The sequence below is a fragment of the Ambystoma mexicanum genome, chromosome 6q, assembly GCF_040938575.1.
Source record: "Ambystoma mexicanum isolate Mex_15411 chromosome 6q, UKY_AmexF1_1, whole genome shotgun sequence".
Lineage (NCBI taxonomy): Eukaryota > Metazoa > Chordata > Amphibia > Caudata > Ambystomatidae > Ambystoma > Ambystoma mexicanum.
The window spans coordinates 1,683,946,501-1,683,970,914 of NC_090937.1; the positions used below are offsets into that span (position 1 = coordinate 1,683,946,501).

General features: G+C 47.9%; 1 protein-coding gene across 1 annotated transcript in view; it reads left to right on the top strand.

The window, feature by feature from the left end:
• Positions 1–473: 473 nt before the first annotated feature.
• LOC138517058 (zinc finger protein 585A-like) overlaps positions 474–24,414 on the top strand; it is a 614,789-nt gene continuing 590,848 nt past the window's right edge. Inside the window, exons 1-2 of the mRNA XM_069632568.1 lie at positions 474–1,328; positions 3,162–3,228. The gene's annotated coding sequence lies outside the window, so the exon portion shown is untranslated. The remainder of the gene's footprint in view (positions 1,329–3,161; positions 3,229–24,414) is intronic.

The window sequence follows — 24,414 nt, forward strand, 5'->3', positions numbered from 1 at the left end:
CGGCTCTCCTCTCTGCGCATGCTCTCTAGAGCCCGCCTCAGCGCGCGCTGTTCGTCACCTCGTTCTGTTTCCGGTATCCCTCCTATGCGCATGCTCTGTTTCCTCTCTGCGCATGCTCTCTAGAGGTATCGCTTCACGCGTGGTATCTCCATTGTCCCTCCTCTGCGCATGTGGTGTTTCTCGGCTGCGCATGCTCTTTAGAGTCCCCGGTCAGCGCCTCGTGTCTCCGGCTCTCCTCCTCTGCGCATGCTCTTTAGAGTCCCCCGTCAGGGCCTGCTGTCTCCAGAATCCCTCCTCTGCGCATGCTCTCTAGAGGTACCGCGTCACGCGTGGTATCTCCATTGCCCCTCTTCTGCGCATGCTCCCAGGATCAGTGCCTCACAGGGCCCGTGTCTGTACCGGCTCTGCAGCCCGGCTCCAGTGATTGGGGCTGATCTCTCAGGCATATTCAGTCACTCTGGGGAGAGCGCTCTCCGAGGTTCCGAGTGATAATAGTGTAACTATTGTGTTTTGAGTCCATCTTGGAAGTATATCCTCATTGCGCATGCTCATTCCTGCTACACGTTTTACGCACACTACATCTAGTACCTCCTTTCTGTCCATGCTCCCAGGAAAACGTCTCGTCAGTGCGCATGTGCAGCTCGGGCTGCACTGACTCCGGAGCTCAGCCATCCCCATTCTCTCTGTGAAGGCCCTGAGTGATGGTGGATGTGTTCCTGGGGGGCCCAGAGTGATGGTGGATGTGCTCCTGGGGGACCCTGAGTGATGGTGGATGTGCTCCTGGGGGCCCTGAGTGATGGTGGAGGTATCCCTGGGGGGCCCTGAGTGATGGTGGAGGTGCTCCTGGGGGACCCTGAGTGATGGTGGATGCGTTCCTGGGGGGCCCTGAGTGATGGTGGATGCGTTCCTGGGGGGCCCTGAGTGATGGTGGCGGTGTCCCTGGGGGGCTCTGAGTGATGGTGGATGTGCTCCTGGGGGGCCCTTAGTGATGGTGGAGGTATCCCTGGGGGGCCCTGAGTGATGGTGGAAATGTCCCTGGGGGGCCCTGAGTGATGGTGGAAATGTCCCTGGGGGGCCCTGAGTGATGGTGGAAATGTCCCTGGGGGGCCCTGAGTGATGGTGGCTGCGTTCCCGGGGGGCCCTGAGTGATGGTGGATGTGCTCCTGGGGGGCCCTGAGTGATGGTGGATGTGCTCCTGGGGGCCCTGAGTGATGGTGTATGTGCTCATGGAGGGCCTGAGTGATGGTGGATGTGCTCCTGGGTCTCCCCTCGCCATCTCACTCATTTACACCAAGAGGATGCAGTGCTCATGGCATAATGTAATGCAGGTGAGTGACAGGTGCTGTTCCTCTCTCTAAAACTTTTAGTGTCTCCTGTGCATGGGGGGCGGGTTATGATGGTGGGGGCTGGAGACGGGGTGGGGGTGACTCCTGTGCATGGGGTGGACGGGTTGTTGTATAATATCTTCACATAAGACAGGAGGCGTCTTATCTTCTTAGATGCCTTTATTTTCACAGCATGCAATAACGTTGCTTTTACTTGCATTAAAGAATAATGTCAAAGGGCAACAGGCCCTACAACTGTGGCCATAACTAGCACATGCTGCATAAGTCTTTATGTGTGCTCTGGGGCCCGTGCTTGGAAGGAGCACACAGGACACGTCCTGCTCCCGTTGCTGCTCCGCTCGTAATTCGCTCGTAATCCACGCTCGGAGCACGGAGGCGGCACTTCCGGCCGCGGGCGAGATCTCGCGAGACTCGCGGGTCTCGCGATATCTCTACACGGGTTATGGTGGTGGGGGCTGGAGACGGGGTGGGGGTGACTCCAGACATGCCAACATTCCAACTCACCTGGGCGGGAGATTTCATCAGAGAAATAGGGAGTCGCACATTTTCCCATAGGGACGCATTGGGCTAGAAGTATTTTAGGCGGGAGAACGTGAAAAATAGCAATATTTTTTTCACAAAAAGTCGGGAGTCTCCCGCCTAAATTGGGAGGGTTGGCATGTATGTGACTCCTGTGCATTCGGTGGGGGGGTTATGGTGGTGGGGGCTGGAGACTGGGTGGGGTGACTCCTGTGCATGGGGGGGCAGGTTATGGTGGTGGGGGCTGGAGACGGGGTGGGGGTGACTCATGCGCATGGGGTGGGCAGGTTATGGTGGTGGGGGCTGGAGACGTGGTGGGGGTGACTCCTGTGCATGGGGTGAGCGGGTTATGGTGGTGGGGGCTGGAGACGGGGTGGGGGTGACTCCTGTGCATGGGGTGGGCGGGTTATGGTGGTGGGGGGGTTATGGTGGTGTCTCGACCATGCACATCAAACTCCAGTTCCAAAGCAGGTATTCCCTTTAAAACTGGTTTTAAATTCAATCCAGTAGCATATACATATACACAAACAACGCTGCAAGGCTAACGTAATCAGAAAAGTGTTAAATTATGCAACTGGAAATTTAAAGTTGGTGTTAGAACAACAAGGTCAACTTTCATATATTCACGTATGTTAATAGCCAATAAGTCATAATGTACACATATACTAGTTCAATTGAAAGTGCCAGTACAGTATTCAAGCATTTCCCACCATTAAGGTGCATACATATCTTAATAATAATAATAATAATAATAATAATAATAATAATTATTATTATTATTAAGATAGCCCAAAAGATGGCCGACAGGTTCATGGCAACTAAGGAAGGACTACCTTGTTGCCATGATACCTGCCAACAAGATGAACACTGAGGTTTTACAAAAGTAGCAGCGCCGAGAGGATGTGGGTTGATCCATACTGCGCTGCACGGTAAGCCTGTTTTTCCCTTCCTCATGTTTCAGACAAGAAATACTTAGCACAGGCGCACTTGCCGTAATAGACGGCCTTTCAGCATTACATGCGAGTGATACGAGAAACGCGAGCAAACGTTTAAAAATTACGCGATCAGTTAGCCTGCAACAATGTCCTTAAAAAATGCTAAATAAGCATACCATAATGCAACAAGAGCACCAGGCTTTGAGGAGGTAAGAGACTGCATAGTCACTGTAATTTATTTAAGGCAAAAGATGCATGACATGAAACACTAAAAAATACAAAAATGCCACGTAGCAATTTAACATTAGCCAGCAATAAATTAGTTATATCGACGATTAATTAGAATCATCTCCTTTTTTAGGGATTTAACCCGATTACCACATTGAAAACAGACGGCAAGTTATCATCACGTTGTATCAAGCTAACAGGTAACATCATCATAACATAAGAACGAATGGTGTTGTGTGTTGTTCTGTTTATTTTTGGGTTAGAGTTATTGGTACCCTGTGTCCTTTGAGACACGTACAAACTATATTTGATTAATTTACATACTATTACTTGAAATTCAGGTGGAACAATTGCACAGAAAGCGCAAAATGAAAATCTAGGTAGCAGTTTGTGACTGTATTGAAGTCAGTTATTTCTAATATGAGTTTTAGAACATGGTAATAGCTTGGAAAAATGTGCAAAATGTGTTAGAACTATCAGGCATAATCATGATTCTCATTATTATTTTCTATTTCTATTTATCTCTTTCTTTGTGCATACTCTCTACCTCAAATATCCTCCCCTTCACCCACCCCTTGTCTTCTATGTCTATCAACAAACTCGTGACATGTACAATAATTTTGTTGGAAAATGTGGAAATTGAATGCCCATGTACGCTATTGTTTTTTATTATTATTTGTGCACTTGACAATGTATTATGTTTAATTTGTCAACTCACCCAACAGCCCTGGTTTCAAAAAAGGCACTTAGGTGTTGCCGAAACACGTGTTACCATGAAGGGCATCTGTAAATAAATCTCAATTTTGGAGGCACCATTTGACCTAGTTTGGCGCATTTGTATGAAGGAGAGGTACAATATCACATTATCTCATCATAGAGGTGGGGCGTGTACCTCTATCTCTCCTGCCAAATGCAACATTTACACTGATGTATGTGAATCTATTATCAGGTCGCAGAATGTGAAGGTCGGCGTGAAACCACTCCATTTCCTGTGTTCATCACTGAAGACCACTTGCCCTGTTAATCCTGCACTGAGAACCAAGTCCTATTCTAGCCAATCACCCGCACTGACAGGCAGAGGCCGGCAAGCGGGAGAAGGCTAGGGGACAAGGGTGCTGTTTGCCGCTGTTCGCCAAAGGAGCCGGAAAGATTCTAAAAACCTCAGGGGACAGGGAAGCTGTTGCAGTGGAGTGGGCAGGAGCCCCTCCTTAGCCAATCCCCTCGAGCACCAACTCTTAAGAGCAGCGCTCTGCTCGCCTTGACTCCATCAGGAGAACCTGAGATGAGGAGCCCCCTCACCTGCTCACAGCAACTGATGCTCGATGAGCTCCGCTATTTGTTTTGCCCTCGATCAGATGCTCGACACCAGTGCCCAGGGCCAGAACCCCCGGCCGTCTCAGCTGATCTAACAACAAGAATCCTGGTAAGCTGTTTAGTAGTAACCTGCCCTTTGTTGACATTCTACCTGACTTTTTCATCCCTCCTGGAACCCTCTGGTGATTTCGGCCTGCTGAACATTCCCTGTACCCTGGGTTGATTATACATCTAAATCATACCTTTAATGTATGACAGGGAAGCACCAGCAAATCTCAGATGAAACCAGGAAGTAGTTTGTGTATATACTTTCCTCTAACGAGGTCTCTGTTTTGGTTCCCTAGGAAACGAAGGGTGATGACGAGGATGGGGAACCCAATGGTTTCAGCTGGGCATATTGAGCAGCTGAGAAACGGAGACCGCTGTTGGGCTGTTGTTGTGCCGTTGCACATACGTTAACTCTGAAGTTCATGTTTAAAAAGTTAATATTAGCAGTCGGGTGAGGCTGCCGAAAGAAACAAAGCGAACAGCGCCGTTGCGCTCCGTGAGGTGGTGAGGAGAAGGCAACCGTTGTTGCGATTCCCAAAGGGGAGGGAGAGACGCACCCACCTCACACGGAGGCTGTATCGAGGTGAACGAGTGAAACCGGGGAGCGGAGGCGACACCCGAACTAAGAATGGGGTGCGCTAAAACCCATAGCTTCAAAGAGGGAAAACGCGATCTCAGGAGAGGTGGGCGGAGTCATCGGCAGTCGTCGGACGTAAGAGGGAAAACGAGCCAGCTGCCGCGCCGCAGAGAACAGTAAAGTATTTCCCTTCCGATGCTACATAGAGGCGAAAGAGAGATCGCTGAGTGAGCCCTGGCGGAATGGAGGGATGTGGCTGAATTTAGCACCTGTGGAGAGAAACGCTGAGCGCACAGCCAGAGAGAGACGTTTTAGAGAAAAGTGAAAGTGAGAAGTAATACTAAAGGAGTGAAAGATAAAAAAGGACTTGACAGGAAGACTGCCAAGCCAAAGAGGTGGTCCCAGATATCCTGCTAACTAAGAAGAAAGTTTAGAAATAAACAACATCATCTAAATGATGAGGATAAGAGCAACCAAACTCCTTAAAGCCTGAACATTTTCTTTGTCACAGTAGCAAAGAGTAGAAAGAGTAGAGTTCCTTATTAAGAAAGATAGAGAGAAGTAAGAAAGATAAAGACAAGTGAAGTACCAAATGTACTTTAAAGACAGCTGAAAACCAAACACCAAGGAAGGGAAGAACTAGAACTATTTATTAAGAAGAAATACGACAAAAGAGTCAAAAAGAGAGAGAGCACAATTTGAAGGAACAATCTTACCCTAGGAACTTACCTGTTTGCATCAAGCTTGATACCACGCTGACACGAGTTATGTCCTGAAGTCCGGGGAAGCTGAAGAAGACGTATCCTTTTTCATGTTACCTAAAGAAACGAAAAACCCATATTTATGAACAATAAAATAATTGGGCTCTCTTTTAGTCCAAACAAACTACTTATTGGCTATGGTCTCATTTTTTTTAAAACACAACACTTGTAGAACATCACAGAGCCCCCCTCACCTGCTCACAGCAACTGATGCCCGATGAGCTCCGCTATTTGTTTTGCCCTCGATCAGATGCTTGACACCAGTGCCCAGGGCCAGAACCCCCGGCCGTCTCAGCTGATCTAACAACAAGAATCCTGGTAAGCTGTTTAGTAGTAACCTGCCCTTTGTTGACATTCTACCTGACTTTTTCATCCCTCCTGGAACCCTCTGGCGATTTCGGCCAGCTGAACATTCCCTGTACCCTGGCTGTGCCCACAACCTCATAGATGATTGACCTCTTGCTCAATCATTGTTAGCACTAGCCGCGGCACACCTCCGTCCGGATTGTCACTACATGCTGCATATCATTCTTCCGATGCAGGCATCACAACGCCATTGTCTGTATCCTCAAAAGCCACCCCCTCCATTGTTGACCCCCTGTTCACCACCCTCATGTTAACACGTGCCTGTACCCATTCTTTGCATGCATTCTGCCTCATCTCAACACGAGGTGTACTGAATGTAGCATTTGATCGTTACACATTTGAATTGTGTTGTGCCTTATGATCGCCTTCAAACCACATTTGAACTGTGCTGTGCCCTATGGTCGCCTTCAGACCACATTTGAATTGTGTGGTGCCTTATGGTCGCCTTCATACCACATTTGAACTGTGCTGTGCCCTATGGTCACCTTCAGACCACATTTGAATTGCGTTGTGCCTTATGGGCGCTCCCAGACCACACTTGAACTGTGTTGTGCCCTATGGTCGCTATCAGACCACATTTGAATTGTGTGGTGCCTTATGGTCGCCTTCATACCACATTTGAATGTGTTGTGCCTTATGGTCGCTCCCAGACCACACTTGAACTGTGTTGTGCCTTATGGTCGCCTTCAGACCACATTTGAATTGTGTGGTGCCTTATGGTCAACTTCATACCACATTTGAACTGTGTTGTGCCCCATAGTCGCCATCAGACCACATTTGAACTGTGTTGTGCCCTATGGTCGCCTTCAGACCACATTTGAATTGTGTTGTGCCTTATGGTCGCTCCCAGACCACATTTGAACTGTGTTGTGCCTTATGGTCGCTCATCTGCGATCCTGCTGGTGCCTCCTGCTGCGCCTAAACCACACTGATACCTCCTAGTACCCTAGGATGCTTTTTAGCCCACTCTGAACCTATCCCCTCCTGCCTACCTCAGGCTAGGTCCACCCAACCTGACTGTGTCCCCCTCCACACACAGCCCCGCCCAGCATACAATAATGCCCATAGCGTCCTGCAAGCTCACCGTTGCCACCACCACGCTGCTCACTCTCCTCGCAACACTCACTGCTCTCCAAATCTATACTCCTATCCATCTCATCATACCTACACCATTAAGCCCACTCCCCTACCCCAAGCATCTCGCTACCACGGATACCACACAAACCCTGCCACCTCGCACACACTGTGTCGTAATTATAGAGCTCGCACACAGACCACAGAATTTAGCACACTACCCCTTCCCACAGAATACAGAAACTATAGACTGAGTTTCCGCACCACTTCCAAACGCTGCCCCCGCATGGGACACCCACTCTCCCACAGTCCACCACCCACTAACCACACCACACCCTACAATACCACCTCACTTAACATATCAGATACGACCACCACTCGCACTTCCACAAACAAACCACACACACCTCACATCAAATGTGCCCTCCTCAATGTCCGATCACTCCAGGCTCATATATCTGATATTCATGACCTCATAACCATTAACCTATTGGCCATCACTGAAACATAGTTACATGAAGCATCAGGCCCCGCTGTTGCACTTGCACTACCACCTGGCTTCACCATACTCAGACAAGACAGGCCAGATCGTATAGGAGGCGGAGTAGCCCTCATCTTCAAGGAGAACCTCCAGCTCCGACCTATCAGTCACCCCTCGACCAACAACTCTAACCTCTTATCGGCCAAACTCACACTGTCACCCAACAGCACTATCAACATTCACCTACTATACCGCACCCCAGGCAACACCCCAGACTCCCAGGATAACATCATTCACATCCTCAGCAATAATATCAAAAGCTCCACCAAAACCCTTCTACTAGGAGACCTCAATCTCGGATTCAATGATACTAAGGACAAATCTGCAGCCACTCTCACCAAGGAACTTAATAACTTGGGCTGCACCCAAAAAGTAGAAAGTCCTACTCACGCCAAAGGCCGCATTCTTGATTGGATTGCAGACCATAACTGCCTCACCACTATCACCTCTAACTCCTCACTGCCCTGGACTGACCACAACTGCATCGCGTTCTCTATTCCTATCACCAAAAACCACAAAACTCTGACCCCTGCTAGCGCTGCACAAGTCAGAAGCTCAAAAAACACATAGAGGATAACCTGCGCCCATACCCCAATACCCCCGAGTTAGCTCCCCCATTCGCCAATGACCCCAATATCCTAGCAGACATCTACAAAGATGTCATCACCAAAGCTATCAACGAAATAGCACCACTCAAATGGAAAAAAGAGAAGAAATCCCTACACACCAACTCATGGTTTACTGAAGAACTTCACTCAATGCGCTCCCACAAAAGAGCAGCACTAAAGAACTGGCAATATGACCCCTGCGACAGCACCAAAAACAAATTCAATTTAATCCCCCACCAATACAGGATAGCTATCACCGATGCCAAAGCCGACGCTTTCAATACACAGATCTCTAATGCCAAATCACACTCTATAGAGATCTTCGCCATTTTTAATGAGGTCATCTCCCCCCGCCCCCAATACACCGGACGAAATAATCAAAGATGAAGCATGGTGTACCAGCATTCAAGCTGCCATGCTACACAAAATTGACCTTCTCCAAAAGAAAATCAAAGACCACTGCAAAGCTCTTCCTCAACAGACAGGAACTAAACCTACCAACACCCCACCCACCTCATCCAAGCCCACCATACCTGACGTCTCCTTTAGAGACGTCACTGAATCGGAAGTTATCAACCTACTAAAAAATCTCAAACCCTCCCCATGCACAGGCGATATTTGCCCACCAAAACTCATCAAAGACTGCGCAGACTGCTTTGCGCCGCTATTTGCGCCCTGGGTCCGGCCTCTCCTAAAAAAACCTACTCTCGACCCCTTACAAACAAACAACTACAGACCAATAACCACAGTGACATTACTCCTGAAATTACAGGACAAAGCCGCACACTTTCTGGAAACCCACTCCATCCTCAGGACTAGGCAATCAGGCTTCCGGAAAGGACATGGGACAGAAACAGCCTTGGTGGATCTGAGGAGTCAGATCCCCCAAATCATGGACAAAGGCAAGCCTGCTCTTCTGCTCCTTCTATATCTCTCAGCCGCTTTTGATCTGGTTGATCACAAGACTCTCACTTCACACCTCACACACTCAGCCAACTTCTCTAAAGAATCAGCTCTCTGGATCACCTCCTTCCTAAAGGGAAAAGCCATGAAAGTCTTCTCGGACATCGCAAACGCCACTCCCACGAAAATCAACTGCGGGGTCCCTCAAGGATCATGCACTGCACCCACATTCTACAACTTGTTCACCAATCCCCTCTTTGACAAACTCAACTCATACGGCATCACATACACGAACTACACGGACGACAGACAAGTACCTCTACCCCTTTCAGGATCATAAAACGAAGACGCCAAGGCACTCCACACAATCGACTCCATCATCAAGGCATGGATGGCAGTTAATGGCCTTTGCCTCAATGGATACACGACTGAAATCATGATATTAGGTCAACAGAACACCCTAGACAAACTTGACAAACTGTACGCTAATATCTCCATTGACAACTCCATCATCCCCGTATCCACAGCCATAAAGACACTCGGAGTATATCTTGGCTCTTCACTATCTATGACTAGACAAGTAAGCGCAAACACTTCCTCATCTGCGCACACCACCAAACTCATAAACGCCATCAAGCCTTACTTCTCTAAACCCAACTGTCTCTCTATAGCGAGAGCAACCATTGGAGCCAAACTGGACTACTGCAATGCACTCCTAGCAGGCACATCAGCCAAAACCTAAACAGACTACAAGTTACGCAGAACAATGCTCTCTGGGCCGCTCTTCGTATCCCAAGAAGAGCATATCACCCATGCCAGGCACTAAGCCCAATGGCTCCCGGTCAAAGAGCGGATCACTCTCAAAATCCTCACCCTCACTCACAAATGCCTCTCTCTCTCCGCCCCGTCCTGTCTATCAGAAACCATCTTCAAACCATCCTCCTCCCGTCCCACCAAGACGCAATACTCCAACCTACTCTGCATCCCACGCATCAAAAAAGCCAAAGCCGGAGGTCTAAGTTTCCCCTACATTGCAGCCAAGACCTGGAACGCTCATCCTGCAGACATTAGAGTGGAAAACTCGCTCCCTATTTTTCGCAGGAAACTGAAAACCTCATTCCTTGCAAAATAATAGGAAACTCTCAGGAATCCATGTAAATATACTGCATTGCTAAGGTGTACACATCTACTGTAAATATTGTATCCTATGTAACTAAGATATTGGGCCTCATTACGAGTCCGGCGGTAACAGAGGCAGTAAAACCGCCTGGTTACCGCCGGACTCGTACTACCATTCCGCCTCCGTGATTCCCAGAATTACCGGGGCATTACAACCCCGGTTTCCCGGGAATCACAGAGGCGGAATGGTGTTAATCCCCATTCCCATTGAGTCTTATGGGACTCAATGGGAATGGGGATCATGGAAACACCGGCAGCATCTCGTAATGCTGCCGGTGTTTCCTCGGCCGCCTGCAAGCGGGCGGTGTTAAACCCGCCAGGTCAAACCTGGCGGGAACATCACCTCCCGCCTGCAGGAATCGAGATCAGGCGGTCCGGAAACAACAGTGGCGGCGGGTTTATCGCCACTTTATTTCCGGACCGCCTGATTTGTAAAGAGGCCCATTGTCTGTAACAAGCGCCACAATGCCCCCGGGCTGACGTGCGCTCTACAAATCTGAATAAAATAAAAAAATTAAAAAAATGCCATGATGCAGAAATGGACGCAGAGAAAGAGAGCAGGATCATGCAACAATAAACACAGAGACACAAACCCAACTGTCCCCATTAGAAGCAACATCAAATGCAGGAAACACGCCGCCAGACAACATTATCATCAGAACAAACACTAAGAGAAACATTGTTATATCTTACACCATGCCTCACGACAACCACAAAGCCTCGATACCTCAATGACACTGACATCTCGAGACAAACAAAGAATCACCCCAAACAGCCAGAGAAAAAGACAGGAGTACCCTAGAAGAGAGCGGGAAGACTCCAACCTCCTCACTCCGTTCATCACAAGAACAGAAGATCACTATTGATATCCACAACAGACCACACAGGATGAGGAAGCTCTAGTAATCACAAACCTAACCATTAACCTAATGGACCGATTCAATGAAGAAGAAGCCTTCGCTGATCTTCATCTTCATTCAGTCAACGTCAATACAGAAAGACCCCGACTGAACAACTATAAATCAAAACAAGGAACCATCAATAAACAAAAGGACACAAAAAGATCCACTGCAATTTAATCAACCTGATGTCAATGTCCAGACATGCCAGCAAAATCTACCTACTTCTAGGTGACGCAGGTATTGATATCCTATATGTAACTGAAACATGGCTAGACGACACAAGATCACCTCAACAACTGCCTGCCTGATAATTTCAAATGCGTCCAAGCAAACAGAAAAACCAAAATACCTGGGCGACTGGCAATCATCCACAAGGAACACCTGGCTCTCAAACTGATAGACCCACTAAACGTCGATAAATGCAAATCCTTGATCCTACGCCTATCAGTAAACCCCAAAACAAACCTGATATTCATAATGATATACAGACCACCAACCTACGATGCAACCTTCGTAGACGCCATCCTAGCCACCAAACACAATCATCTTATCATCCTCAGTGATTTGAAGATCTGGTTCGATGAAGAAACCACAACCACACAGAAATCGCTAACCGGCCAAATAGCAGCAATGAATCTACATCAACTAGTCAAAGGAGCAACCCACTCTACTGGGCACACACTTGACAAAATGTCACCAATAAAAAACTCATTACCACAGCACCCCCAATTCAAATACTCTAGAATGACCACCTCATCCTACCCTTCGTAATCACACTAACCATTCCAACAAACAAGCGACAAGACAAATTACCAATCACCATGAAAAGAAATTGGAAACCCATAAAAAACGCCGACCTAACTGAACTTCTGTAATTCAGTAAACCACAAACAACAATTATGGAAGAAGCCGACCTGGACAAAAAAGTAACCTTACTCCACAACTGGATCACATCAACGATCGATGAAATCGCCAAAGAAAACCTTTCAACCCTTCATGTAAAAGAGCAACGGCAAAATGGTACACCCCACTACTCAGAACCATGAAAAGAAAGAACCGAAAGCTAGAACTGGAATGGAGGCCAACAAATGACACAGGAAATAAATTAAAATTTCAACAACATATCCGCTACTACAAAAATGAAATATTACGACAACCGAATCTTCAAAGCACCAAACACCCAAAAAGAACTCTTCAAAAACATAAATGAACTAAATAATCCCCCAGGCTGCAACAACACGCCAATACCATCGATGAAACTATGCAATGACCTAGCAGACCACTTCAAAAACAAAATCACCACCATCCAACAAGCCATACAAAACCGACCATGTGATTGAACTACGGAACCCACCTACCCCTACGAGAAACACCCCAAAATATCAGTGGAGACTTTTGTCAAATTAATAAATCAAAGCTACAAAACAGACTCTCGTGAGGATCCCTGCCACCCGGACATATACAAATCAATCCTCACACAAGGTACTCCCATGGAAAACCACAGGAATGTCCTCAACCTTTCAATCTCAACAGGGAAAGTGCTACAATCCTTCAAATCAGCTTACATCAGACTCAAAGATACAGCTGCAAATGTAGAGGACCTCTCCAACTACAGGCACATCTCCAACATCCCAAATACAGCTAAATTGCTCGAAACGTACATACACAAAACAACCCAAGAATTCATAGAAGAGCACTGCCTACTAGACCAGTCACAAGTTGGTTTCAGACCAATGAGAGGAACGGAAGCAGCTCTCCTTTCAGTATGGGGTGACCTAAAATCAAAAGCAGACTCGGACAACAGCACCGCCTTGATACTTCTAGACCTCTTGGCGGCATTCGACACAGTTAACCACGACATCCGCATCACGAGACTAAAGGATTGGGAATAACAGATACCGCCCTACAGTGGATAAAATTCTTCCTAACAAACAGAACAGAAACTGTATGGATGAAACCTTTCAAATCCAACACAAGAGAAACCACATGCTGCGCACATCAACGATCATCCTTCTCCTCGTTATTATTCAACATCTACCTTTCTTTGCTGATCAAAAGACATGGCCTCACCTGCTACAACTACGCCGACGATACACAAATGGTATTCAAAATACAAAACCCTCAAGAAGAAAAAACAACACTTGAGAACTGCCTTTGTGATGTATTCAACTGGATGGACTCTACCTCAAACTCAACCCAGGCAATACAGAAATAATGATCATCACAAAAAACGGGGGAGGCAACCACTACATCCCCTGGCCAAGGGAACTCGGTGCAAACCCAGCCCCATTGTCGACTTTAAAAAACCTGGGAGTCGGATGGACAACAAACGTACCCTCGAACCACAAGTAAATGATATACTCAAGAACTACTTTTCTACTGCGTGCAGCAAAAAGGATCCTACCGTTCCTGTCATTTGCCAACAAAACATTAACCATCATCGCTCTCGTCATGTCCAGAGTAAATTACGCCAATAGCCTATATCTGGGTATGCCTGAACGACTTGTAAAAAATCTACAACACATACAAAATGGTTCAGCCAGACTGCTTCTCAAAATATCCCGAAGAGAACACATCACACCTGCGCTAAAAATGCTACATTGGCTACCAAGAAAACAACAAATCAAATTCAAATCAATGTGCATCACACACAGAGCGGTACACAACCAAGGCACAGAATTCCAGAGACAAATTACAGCTACATCACCCAACTAGAACGCTCAGATCAAGCAACAACATCTGCCTGGAACCAAAATCCTACAACAAGAGAAATCTCGGAGGATCTTCTTTCTCTCACCTCGCACAAAAAATGTGGAATGACCTACCAAAGAACATACGCTACACAAAAACCACCTACTATTCAGAAAACTGCTCAAATCTTGGCTCTTTGCCGCATAACTAGAAAGACGCCCACAAGGGCACACACATACCTGGTAACAATGATGAGTGAAGATACCGATCCCTGACCCCAACAATCATTCAACTACAAACAGAATCTAAGGAAGTCATTCCACGACGTATCAGACTACAAACAGAGAGATAGCTATAATAGGACGACACTAATGACCAAATCCATAGTTAAACCAAGACGAAAGGTCCAGGACAATTTATCAATTGTACCCTGACCCCGAATCACGCCCACGCCCAGCAGACTACCGTCAATATAGATAGTGAGGGAATAGCGGAAGGCCAATCCACAACACCAACACCAGAGGGGGGACTAGACACAACCAGCCCCACCAGCCTACGATCCGTACAACACAACCAGGAATGCGCCGTGCCATCTAACCTAACAGATAGATGGCCAAGACATGTAACCAGCTACTAAGCGTACCCAAAGAAATGCTATTTAAATAGAACAAGATCGGCTAGAACCAGGACATACAACCCACTAACCCAATTTCAAATCTCTACATACCTAATTCACCCGAAAACTCACACAACCATTTCTCAACCAGCAATCCGCATTCACTTCACCACACTGAATCAACAATAAACAGCACATAAACCGCATCAACAGTACACAAGGTCTCTCTCCGGTCCGATACTCACACCAAAGCTCAGCGCACGGTGGAAACCGAACTGAAGCCGCCAACAGCAAATCACTTCTCTCACTCTCCTACTCCCTCTTTTTATCCGACTAACCTAACCCGCCCGCCCTCTTATTACAGATCCGCCAGAGCGCCTGTGAATCAACTCGGTTGGTGACGGTGCACAATATAAATACCTTTAACATTTAACATATATACATTCTCTTAAACCTTTATACATTTTAGATGCTTAGAATTGATTATACGCTGGCCAAAATGGGAGTCACAAATGAGCCTGCACAGAAAGACAAGTGGGTGCCCACCATCTGGAGAGGAGTTTGCCTCTTTCCTCATGTCTAGCGCACATAGTCAAGGAGGGCTGGGGCAAGGAACTGCACAATAAATCACCAGTGATGTCGATTAGAGAACTAAGGAGCTATCAATGAATGTTGAACGAAAAGTAGCGAACGGCTAATTGAACTTTGAAAGCCTAAAAAGTGATTGATGAGAAAAGGGGGACACCAGCAACAGAGGAGTCCAGCACCACGTGGGTGCTCACTCAGGAAACGTTGGGCGATTACCCGATTATTGAAATTACCAGAACCAGAAGGTCTGTACAGTCGAAAGTCTTTGACCAACAGATGATTGTGAAGCTAAGGGAAATGAATCCTGCATCGTAAGAGTTGAATGAGAAAAGGTACTATTGACAGATTGGCAAATGTGAACCCGAACAAGGGATGCCGACAAAGAGGGGAAAAAGTCTAAAGTCTTGAAATACAGTGTGTCAACAAGAATGAACCCGAACGAGGGATGCCGACTAAGGCCCTCATTACAACCCCAGCGCTAAACCATGGCGCTATTAGCACCATGGTTGGTGCCGGTATTGTAACAAGTCCGCCATGGTGGAATGGGGAAATACCGCCCCATTCCAAGGTTGGCAGGTCGGTATTTCCCCATTTCACTATGGCCCTTCCCCATTCCCATTTTCGCCCCATAGGGCTCAATGGGACTGGGGAAGGCGCTAAGTACGGTACCGCAGATTGCGGTACCATAATTAGCACCGAGGTCCCTTTGCGGCACCCTACTTTAACGGCTGGTAAAGCCTCTTAATCAGGCGTTAAGGGTTTAATGGCGCCAACACCTTTTACGGCGCCGTTACACCCTTAACGCCAGGGTCATAATGACCCCCTACGTCCCAAAATACAGTGGGCCTCATTACAAGTTTGCCGGTCTGGGAACTACGGTATCGGTAAGCTTGCCGGTACCGTAGTTACCGGACCAGCAAACTACGAGTTCTGCTCGTCGGTGTCTTTTCACCCACTAAGTCTGAACTGGTGAGCGGAACAACACCCGTGAGCAGAGCCTGTAGGATGCACCGCTGTCATGATGCCTACCCCCGGAGCACCAGGCCAGGCCCAGCACCCCCGGGAGCAGGCATCACGCCCCCGGTTAAAAGCCCAGCGGCCCTTTATAGGGGCTCTTTGGACTCTGTCCTGGCGCCGTTGGCGCCAGACTCATGCAGGACATCAGTCCTGGCGCCATAGACGCCAGGCTCATATGGGGAAGTGTTTGGGTGCACTTACCTGAAGCAGACCATGCTGCACACTCACTTGATGCAGACCATGCTGCATGAAGAACCAAGCCAAATGAGGCTTAGGATGGACTATTTTTCTGAAGGAACTATTTTGTTATTTGGGTGGGTCTGTGGAAGAACACTCACCTGGAACTTCTTCCAAGGCTATTTAAGCCACGCCTGGACAGCCACACGTGCTTCGCGTTGTTCTGCATCCCAGCAGCTGAACGCTCACCGTTTCTGCTCCTGCACATGGACACCAGCCACGCCCACCTCGAACCTGGAACACCTGTAAGGAAAGAAGAGAAGAGAAAGGTGAAAACCAAGAACTTATTCAACCTTCTTACCTGCATCCGGAATCTTCACGCCAGCATTCCTGAAGGAAGACTTCCATTTAAAAGCACCGCGTTGCTCGCTGCAGCGCCGCGCTTCACTCACCTGTTCCCGAGACGCCGCCTGGCTCCATCGCGGCTCTCAGCACCAGTCACCACATCTCTGCACCTAGGGGAGAGAAGAAGAGACAAAAGGTGAGCAAGGGAACACAGGAGGAAAGCCGAATTTTCAGCCATATTACTTACCGGCTTCTCTTGGTGAACCATTCCACATCTCGGGTCGGCGCCGCATCTTTGGCAGGTACCGCACCCCGGCCCCTATGGGGAAAGGACAAAAGACATTACTGGGGAATTATAAAGACATTTAGAGGGGTCGCCCTCAGCACTAACTCACCAGATTTTACCACCGGCAATTTAACCCCTCAACGCATCGCCTTTGTTCTGCACCTGAAATAAAGGACAGATCACAGGTTAGGAAAAACAACATAAAAGGAGGCTCACACTTGAACTTTTGCATCTTCATACTTACCGCGTATCGCTCAGAAAAGTCAAGAGGATTTGCCAGCGCCATTCTGAAAACCAGTGAAGTAACTGGACGAACGCGCGCCCCTGGACCAGAAGCAGGATGGAGAGTTCATCCTTCCAAACCATAAGGTGAGCTTAAACCGGGGGTTTGGAGGAAGTCAGAGAAGAACGAAGGGGGGAAGGGAGGAGCAAGCACACTATTCAGCAGACAGTTAATCCCCTTTCTCATCTGCAGAAGGATATTCCTACGGGCCAGACAAGCAAGATTTGGGGGTCCTGTTCAATCGGTGGTCCGAATTCTGCGCATCACGCTTGAAGAGGCCACAGGAACCCAGACCAGCGCCTCCGTGGGAGCCAGGTGAGCGTTACAGAACGCAAAGCCTTCCTACAAATTCCCACCCAGGCGCTATGGAAACTTCTGAGACTGACCAGTTGCCCCAACTACTGGGGGAATTACGGGCCGAAATACACGCCGCTCGTCAAGAGACTAATGCTCTCAGGAGGGAAGTGATTGTAACAAAGGAAAGAGCTGATGACCTGGCTAGACAGCTTTTGCAAGGTCAAGCTGGACAAACTCCTTTACCCGGTTCCGGAGGGAACCCCGCTCCTGTGCTTTCCAGTAACCCGGTGCAGATTAATCTACCTGGTAACATGCCGCTGGCCCCACCCGAACGCTTTGCTGGGGACCCCAAACGATTCGCCGTATTCATGAATCAGTGTCGTTTGCATTTCCTGTGCAGACCTGGGGCCTTCCCTATTGACCAGACCAAGGTAGCCTTTGTATTGTCATATCTCAGCGGCAGTGCTGCCGATTGGTCAGTTCCACTGGTAACTCAAGATGACCCGATTCTTCGTGATTTTCAAGGATTTCAAGCAAGCATGGAAAGGTTATTTGCTCGTCACTCCCAGGGGCAGGCTCTAGATGACGAACTTCTATCTCTGCGACAGGGCAATCAAGACCTCCTTTCCTACATTGCAACCTTTAATAGACTAATTGTGGAAACTGGGTGGCCAGAGGATAAAAGAATCACGTTATTTTATTGAGGTCTACACGGAGAACTTAAAGATGTCCTGGCCCAAGTTGTAAATCTGCCCCAAGAATGCTCAGAATATATAGAATTAGTGGTCCAATTGGATCACAGACTGCAAAACAGAAAAGCAGATCGGTCCAAGTTTGAGACCCGGGTGTTAGTCAAGACCCACGCTAACCTCAAGGGGGCTGAAGCCTCTGAGCCAATGCAAATCGGAGGAGTTAAAGGACCTTTAACTCAAAAGGAACGTGAAAGAAGACGGCAGATGCACTTATGTCTTTATTGTGGTTCCTCTGGACACTTTCTACGAGATTGCCCGGCAAGGCCGCCCAGGAAGGTGGTAGGAGCCGCTGATAAAATCCATGAAACCTCTGTATCGGGAAACGACCCCGCCCGACAAGCGTAGGGGTCCGCATGCCGAGCTTGAAAACAAACTCTCAGACCTCGCATTTCATTGTGCCAATGGTCCTCGTAGATCCGGAACAGCCTAAGCGGTTGCATGCAATAAAGGCATACATCGATAGTGGGGCTATAGGAAACTACGTGGATCATGAATTGGTCTCCAGGATTAACCTCCCTCTGCGTCCTAAAACCAGCAAAGATGTCATTACCACAGTTGATGGTACCGAAATTGCCTCGGGACCGGTAACACATTCCACAGCTGAGGTGACACTTGTAGGTCCGGGCGGCCATCGGGAGGCAGTTGTGTTTGATGTAATCAAGGCTCCACAGTTTCAGGTTATTCTCGGAATCCCTTGGTTAGAGACGCATAATCCTCGAATTGATTGGCGAGCAAATAGAATAACCTTTCCGGAGTGTGCACAAACCTGCTACCCAGAAAATCTGAAGATCAGTCTAGCATCAGTAACCTCTGTCTCCATGCAACTAGCTCCGGAATACCAAGACTTTCAGGACGTCTTCCAAAAGGAACAGGCCAACACATTACCTCCTCACAGATCGTACGATTGCCAAATCGATCTGGTGCCCGGTGCACAACCCCCTTGTAGCAGGATTTATGCCCTTACTGAGCCGGAAAATCTGCATTTGAGACAATATTTAGATCAATACCTAGCCAATGGTTTCATTCGCCCGTCAAAGTCTCTGGCATCCTCGGCTTTGTTGTTCGTGCCAAAAAAAGAAGGCGACCTTAGAACTTGTATCGATTACCGCGCATTGAACCAGATAACTGTTAAAAATCGTTACCCTCTGCCTTTGATCCCTGAACTCCTTGACCAGGTGAAGGACGCTTGCATATACACCAAGTTAGATCTCCGGGGGACTTATCATCTGGTACGAGTAAAAGAAGGCGACGAATGGAAAACGGCCTTCCGTACAAAATATGGACTATTCGAATACCAGGTGATGCCTTTCGGGTTGTGCAACACGCCTGCTGCCTTCCAATTATTCATGAACGATGTCCTTTGGGAACTCATCAATTTCTGTCTTGTCGTGTATATCAATGACATTCTGGTGTACTCCTCTTCGGAATCAGATCACAGAAAACATGTCAGGGCCATCCTTGAGAAATTGCGCCAGCACAAACTGTTTGCAAAACTGGAAAAATGCGTTTTCCATACCACCGAGGTTGAGTTTCTTGGATTCATCCTGACACCTAAAGGGGTCCGAATGGACTCACGGAAAGTGGATGCCATCCTCAAATGGCCATCACCTAGTTCGGTGAAAGGTGTCCAAAGCATGCTTGGTTTTGCCAATTTTTATCGCAGGTTTATCCCGGAATTTTCACGGGTGGTGCAACCCATCACTGCACTCTTGCGGAAGAATAAACGTTTTGAATGGACCGAGGAAGCTGAACAGGCCTTTCAGGAATTAAAAGCTAAATTTACGTCCGCACCTATTTTGAAACACCCGTGTCCTGATCTCCCATATATAGTCGAAACCGACGCATCCAGCTTAGCCATGGGAGCTGTCCTGTCTCAGAGAGACCCCGAAACCAACCAACTGCACCCCGTAGCATTTTGGTCCAGAAAGTTCTCGCCGCCGGAGATAAATTATGCAATCACCGATAAGGAATTATTAGCCATTAAGTCCGCCTTTAAGGCTTGGCGGCATTATCTTCTTGGCGCCAGGCATACCATCACCGTGATCACTGATCACCGAAATTTACAATATTTAAAAACTGCCAAGGCTCAGTCTTCACAACAGCTCCGATGGGCTTTATTCTTTGCCGAGTTCGATTTTGTAATCACTTACCGTCCCGGCTGTAAGAATGGCAAAGCGGATGCGCTATCTCAAATTGGAATGGGAGAAATGGACACAAACTCAGAACCTGTGCCGATAATTCCCGAACAAAGAATCTTTGGGATAACCACTTTACAAACCCTTGAAGACATTCAAGCACGGGTAAAACTATTCCTGGACTCTTCAGCCTTGCAGGATTGGATCAAAAGGGGGTCTGACTTTTCAATCAACGATGGCTTACCTTACTTCCAAGGACGTTTATTTTTACCAGAAAAGGAATTGCAAGAACTGGTTATTTCCCGTCATCACGATACTCTGATGGAAGGACATCCTGGCATTGCCAAAACAGAGGAAAAAATGAAACGACAATTCTGGTGGCCGTCCTGGCGAAAGGCTATTAAATCTTTTGTGATGTCCTGTGGAGTTTGCGCCCAAAACAAAGGTCAAAAAAGAAAACCCGCCGGTCTTCTTCAACCCTTAGACATTCCACCAGCACCTTGGCACACCTTGTCACTAGATTTTATCACGGACCTGCCCTCTTGTAATGGATACAATCCTATTCTGGTTGTGGTGGATTTATTTTCCAAGATGGCCCATTTTATTCCGTTGAAAGGATTACCTTCAGCTTTTGTTCTTGCCAAGGAATTCCTCGAAAATATCATCCGTCTGCATGGATTCCTGTCCATACTAATCTCCGATCGGGGAAGCCAGTTTATTTCTCATTTTTGGAAAAAGTGTTGTCAACTGGCACAAATCGACGTAAGACTCTCAACCAGCCACCACCCACAGACCGATGGTCAGACGGAGAGAACAAACCAGACCCTTGAACAATATCTACGATGTATGTTGCACCAATCGGAGGGTAATTGGAAGGATATTTTATGGGTGGCTGAATATGCATACAATAACTCGATGCACTCTGGAACTGGTCATTGCCCCTTTTATACCCTATATGGACAACACCCTCGTACTTCAGACTTGGACTCACCTTTGAGCCTCGAAATGCCCGCAGTGGACCATTTGCATTCTACGATTACTCAAGCCTTCAAGGATGTTACTGCACACTTACAACATGCGAAAGTGAAATACAAAAAGAATGCGGATCTGTATCGAAAGGAGGCGCCTCCATACCAAATAGGGGATCAAGTATGGTTGGCTACCAAACACTTATCGCTCAAGGGACCTCAGACTTTTAATCCAAGGTATTTAGGCCTTTATTCGATCAAAGCTATAATTAACCCAGTGGCAGTCAAGCTAGATCTACCAGCTAACATGCGGATTCACCCCATTTTTCATGTGTCGCTTTTGAAACCAGTGCAACCAGGAACCAGATTAATAAAGCCACCAGAACCAATCCAGATAGATGGGGAGCCTGAATTCGAGGTGAATAACGTTTTGGACTCTAAGATCTCAAAATCAAAACTTTTCTATCTAATTGATTGGAAGGGGTACGGCCCTCAGGAAAGATCTTGGGAACCCAGCGACCACGTACATGCACCTCGGCTAGTAAAAAGGTTCCATCGGAATTTCCCGAACAAACCGAAACCTCCTGAGGGAACGACCTTGGGAGGGGCCTTGGGGGGGAGTGCTGTCATGATGCCTACCCCCGGAGCACCAGGCCAGGCACAGCACCCCCGGGAGCAGGCATCACGCCCCCGGGTAAAAGCCCAGCGGCCCTTTATAGGGGCTCTTTGGACTCTGTCCTGGCGTCGTTGGCGCCAGGCTCATGTTGGACATCAGTCCTGGCGCCATAGGCGCCAGGCTCATATGGGGAAGTGTTTGGGTGCACTTACCTGAAGCAGACCATGCTGCACACTCACTTGATGCAGACCATGCTGCATGAAGAACCAAGCCAAATGAGGCTTAGGAGGGACTATTTTTCTGAAGGAACTATTTTGTTACTTGGGTGGGTCTGTGGAAGAACACTCACCTGGAACTTCTTCCAAGGCTATTTAAGCCACGCCTGGACAGCCACATGTGCTTCGCGTTGTTCTGCATCCCAGCAGCTGAACGTTCACCGTGTCTGCTCCTGCACCTGGACTCCAGCCACGCCCGCCTCGAACCTGGAACACCTGTAAGGAAACAAGAGAAGAGAAAGGTGAAAACCAAGAACTTATTCAACCTTCTTACCTGCATCCGGAATCTTCACTCCAGCATTCCTGAAGGAAGACTTCCATTTAAAAGCACTGCGTTGCTCGCTGCAGCGCCGCGCTTCACTCACCTGTTCCCGAGACGCCGCCCGGCTCCATCGCGGCTCTCAGCACCGGTCGCCACATCTCTGCACCTAGGGGAGAGAAGAAGAGACAAAAGGTGAGCAAGGGAACACAAGAGGAAAGCCGAATTTTCAGCCATATTACTTACCGGCTTCTCTTGGTGAACCATATCTCGGGTCGGCGCCGCATCTTTGGCAGGTACCGCACCCCGGCCCCTATGGGGAAAGGACAAGATATTACTGGGGAATTATAAAGACATTTAGAGGGGTCGCCCTCAGCACTAACTCACCAGATTTTACCACCAGCAATTTATCCCCTCAACGCATCGCCTTTGTTCTGCACCTGAAATAAAGGACAGATCACAGGTTAAGAAAAACAACATAAAAGGAGGCTCACACTTGAACTTTTGCATCTTCATACTTACGGCGTATTGCTCAGAAAAGTCAAGTGGATGTGCCAGCGCCATTCTGAAAACCAGTGAAGTAACTGGACGAACGCGCGCCCCTACACCAGAAGCAGGATGGAGAGTTCATCCTTCTAAACCATAAGGTGAGCTTAAACCGGGGGTATTGGAGGAAGTCAGAGAAGAACGAAGGGGGAAAGAGGGAGCAAGCACACTATTCAGCAGACAGTTAATCCCCTTTCTCATCTGCAGAAGGATATTCCTACGGGCCAGACAAGCAAGATTTGGGGGTCCTGTTCAATCTGTGGTCCGAATTCTGCACATCACGCTTGAAGAGGCCACAGCAACCCAGACCAGACCAGCGCCTCCGTGGGAGCCAGGTGAGCGTTACAACCGCCACCATTCTGAATGGTGCCGGTGCATCCAACCTCCCCATTCCCATTGAGTCCTATGGGCCTCAAATGGGAAAGTGGAGTAAAAGTTTCTGGCCCCTGACAATGGGGAAATAGAGGGTCCACCAGGGTTGTAATGGCCCTATATTTCCCCATTGCCAGGGTCTGGAAAAATTTGCTACCGCCAAACTTGTATTGAGGCCCAATGTGTTGACAAAAGTGATTCCAGCAGAGGGATATCCACAGTGAACTGTACAAAAAGACATTTGACGAAAGTCACCAGATAAGTTGCATTGAAAGCCATAGTGTACCCGATCGAGGGAGGCAAACGGTCAAGTCAGAACTGAGCCCGGAAGAGTGGGATCCAAGGAGTGAGAAGCCAACACCCACCGACCTGTGACTGCAACAAATCAAAACACAAGAGGGAACAGCCTTTTGAATGCATCATATGTCCGAGAGAACCCGATAAACGGAAGTAATAATGGAGAGGGAGCTGAGCCGGAAGAAGGTGAACCCGGCAGTGAAGAACTATCACTCAAGTACAGAGAAGAGCTTTTGCTGAACTTTTTCTTTGATTATTTGAACTATCAGATCCTCAGAAGCAGGAGAAACAACGTCCGGAGATCCTGATATTAATTGGAACTTTCTAGGGATCTGCGCCCGGAAGAGGGGGATCCAGAGGTGAAAGACCTAACCCGATGTATCTGTGAAAAGGACCTCTTTATTTATTATTTGAATACATCAGTCAGACGGCATCAAGAGACTTTTTGATAGAAAAGAGACTTAACTACCGAGTGCCGTGTTTGCTGAAAGTGGAACTGTTAGCTCATGCGGGGAAAGCTCAAGCGTATGCTGTGCTCCAAAATCCGTCCTTGTCCCGTGCTGAAAACGTGGGAAAGGGAGACGTCAAGTACC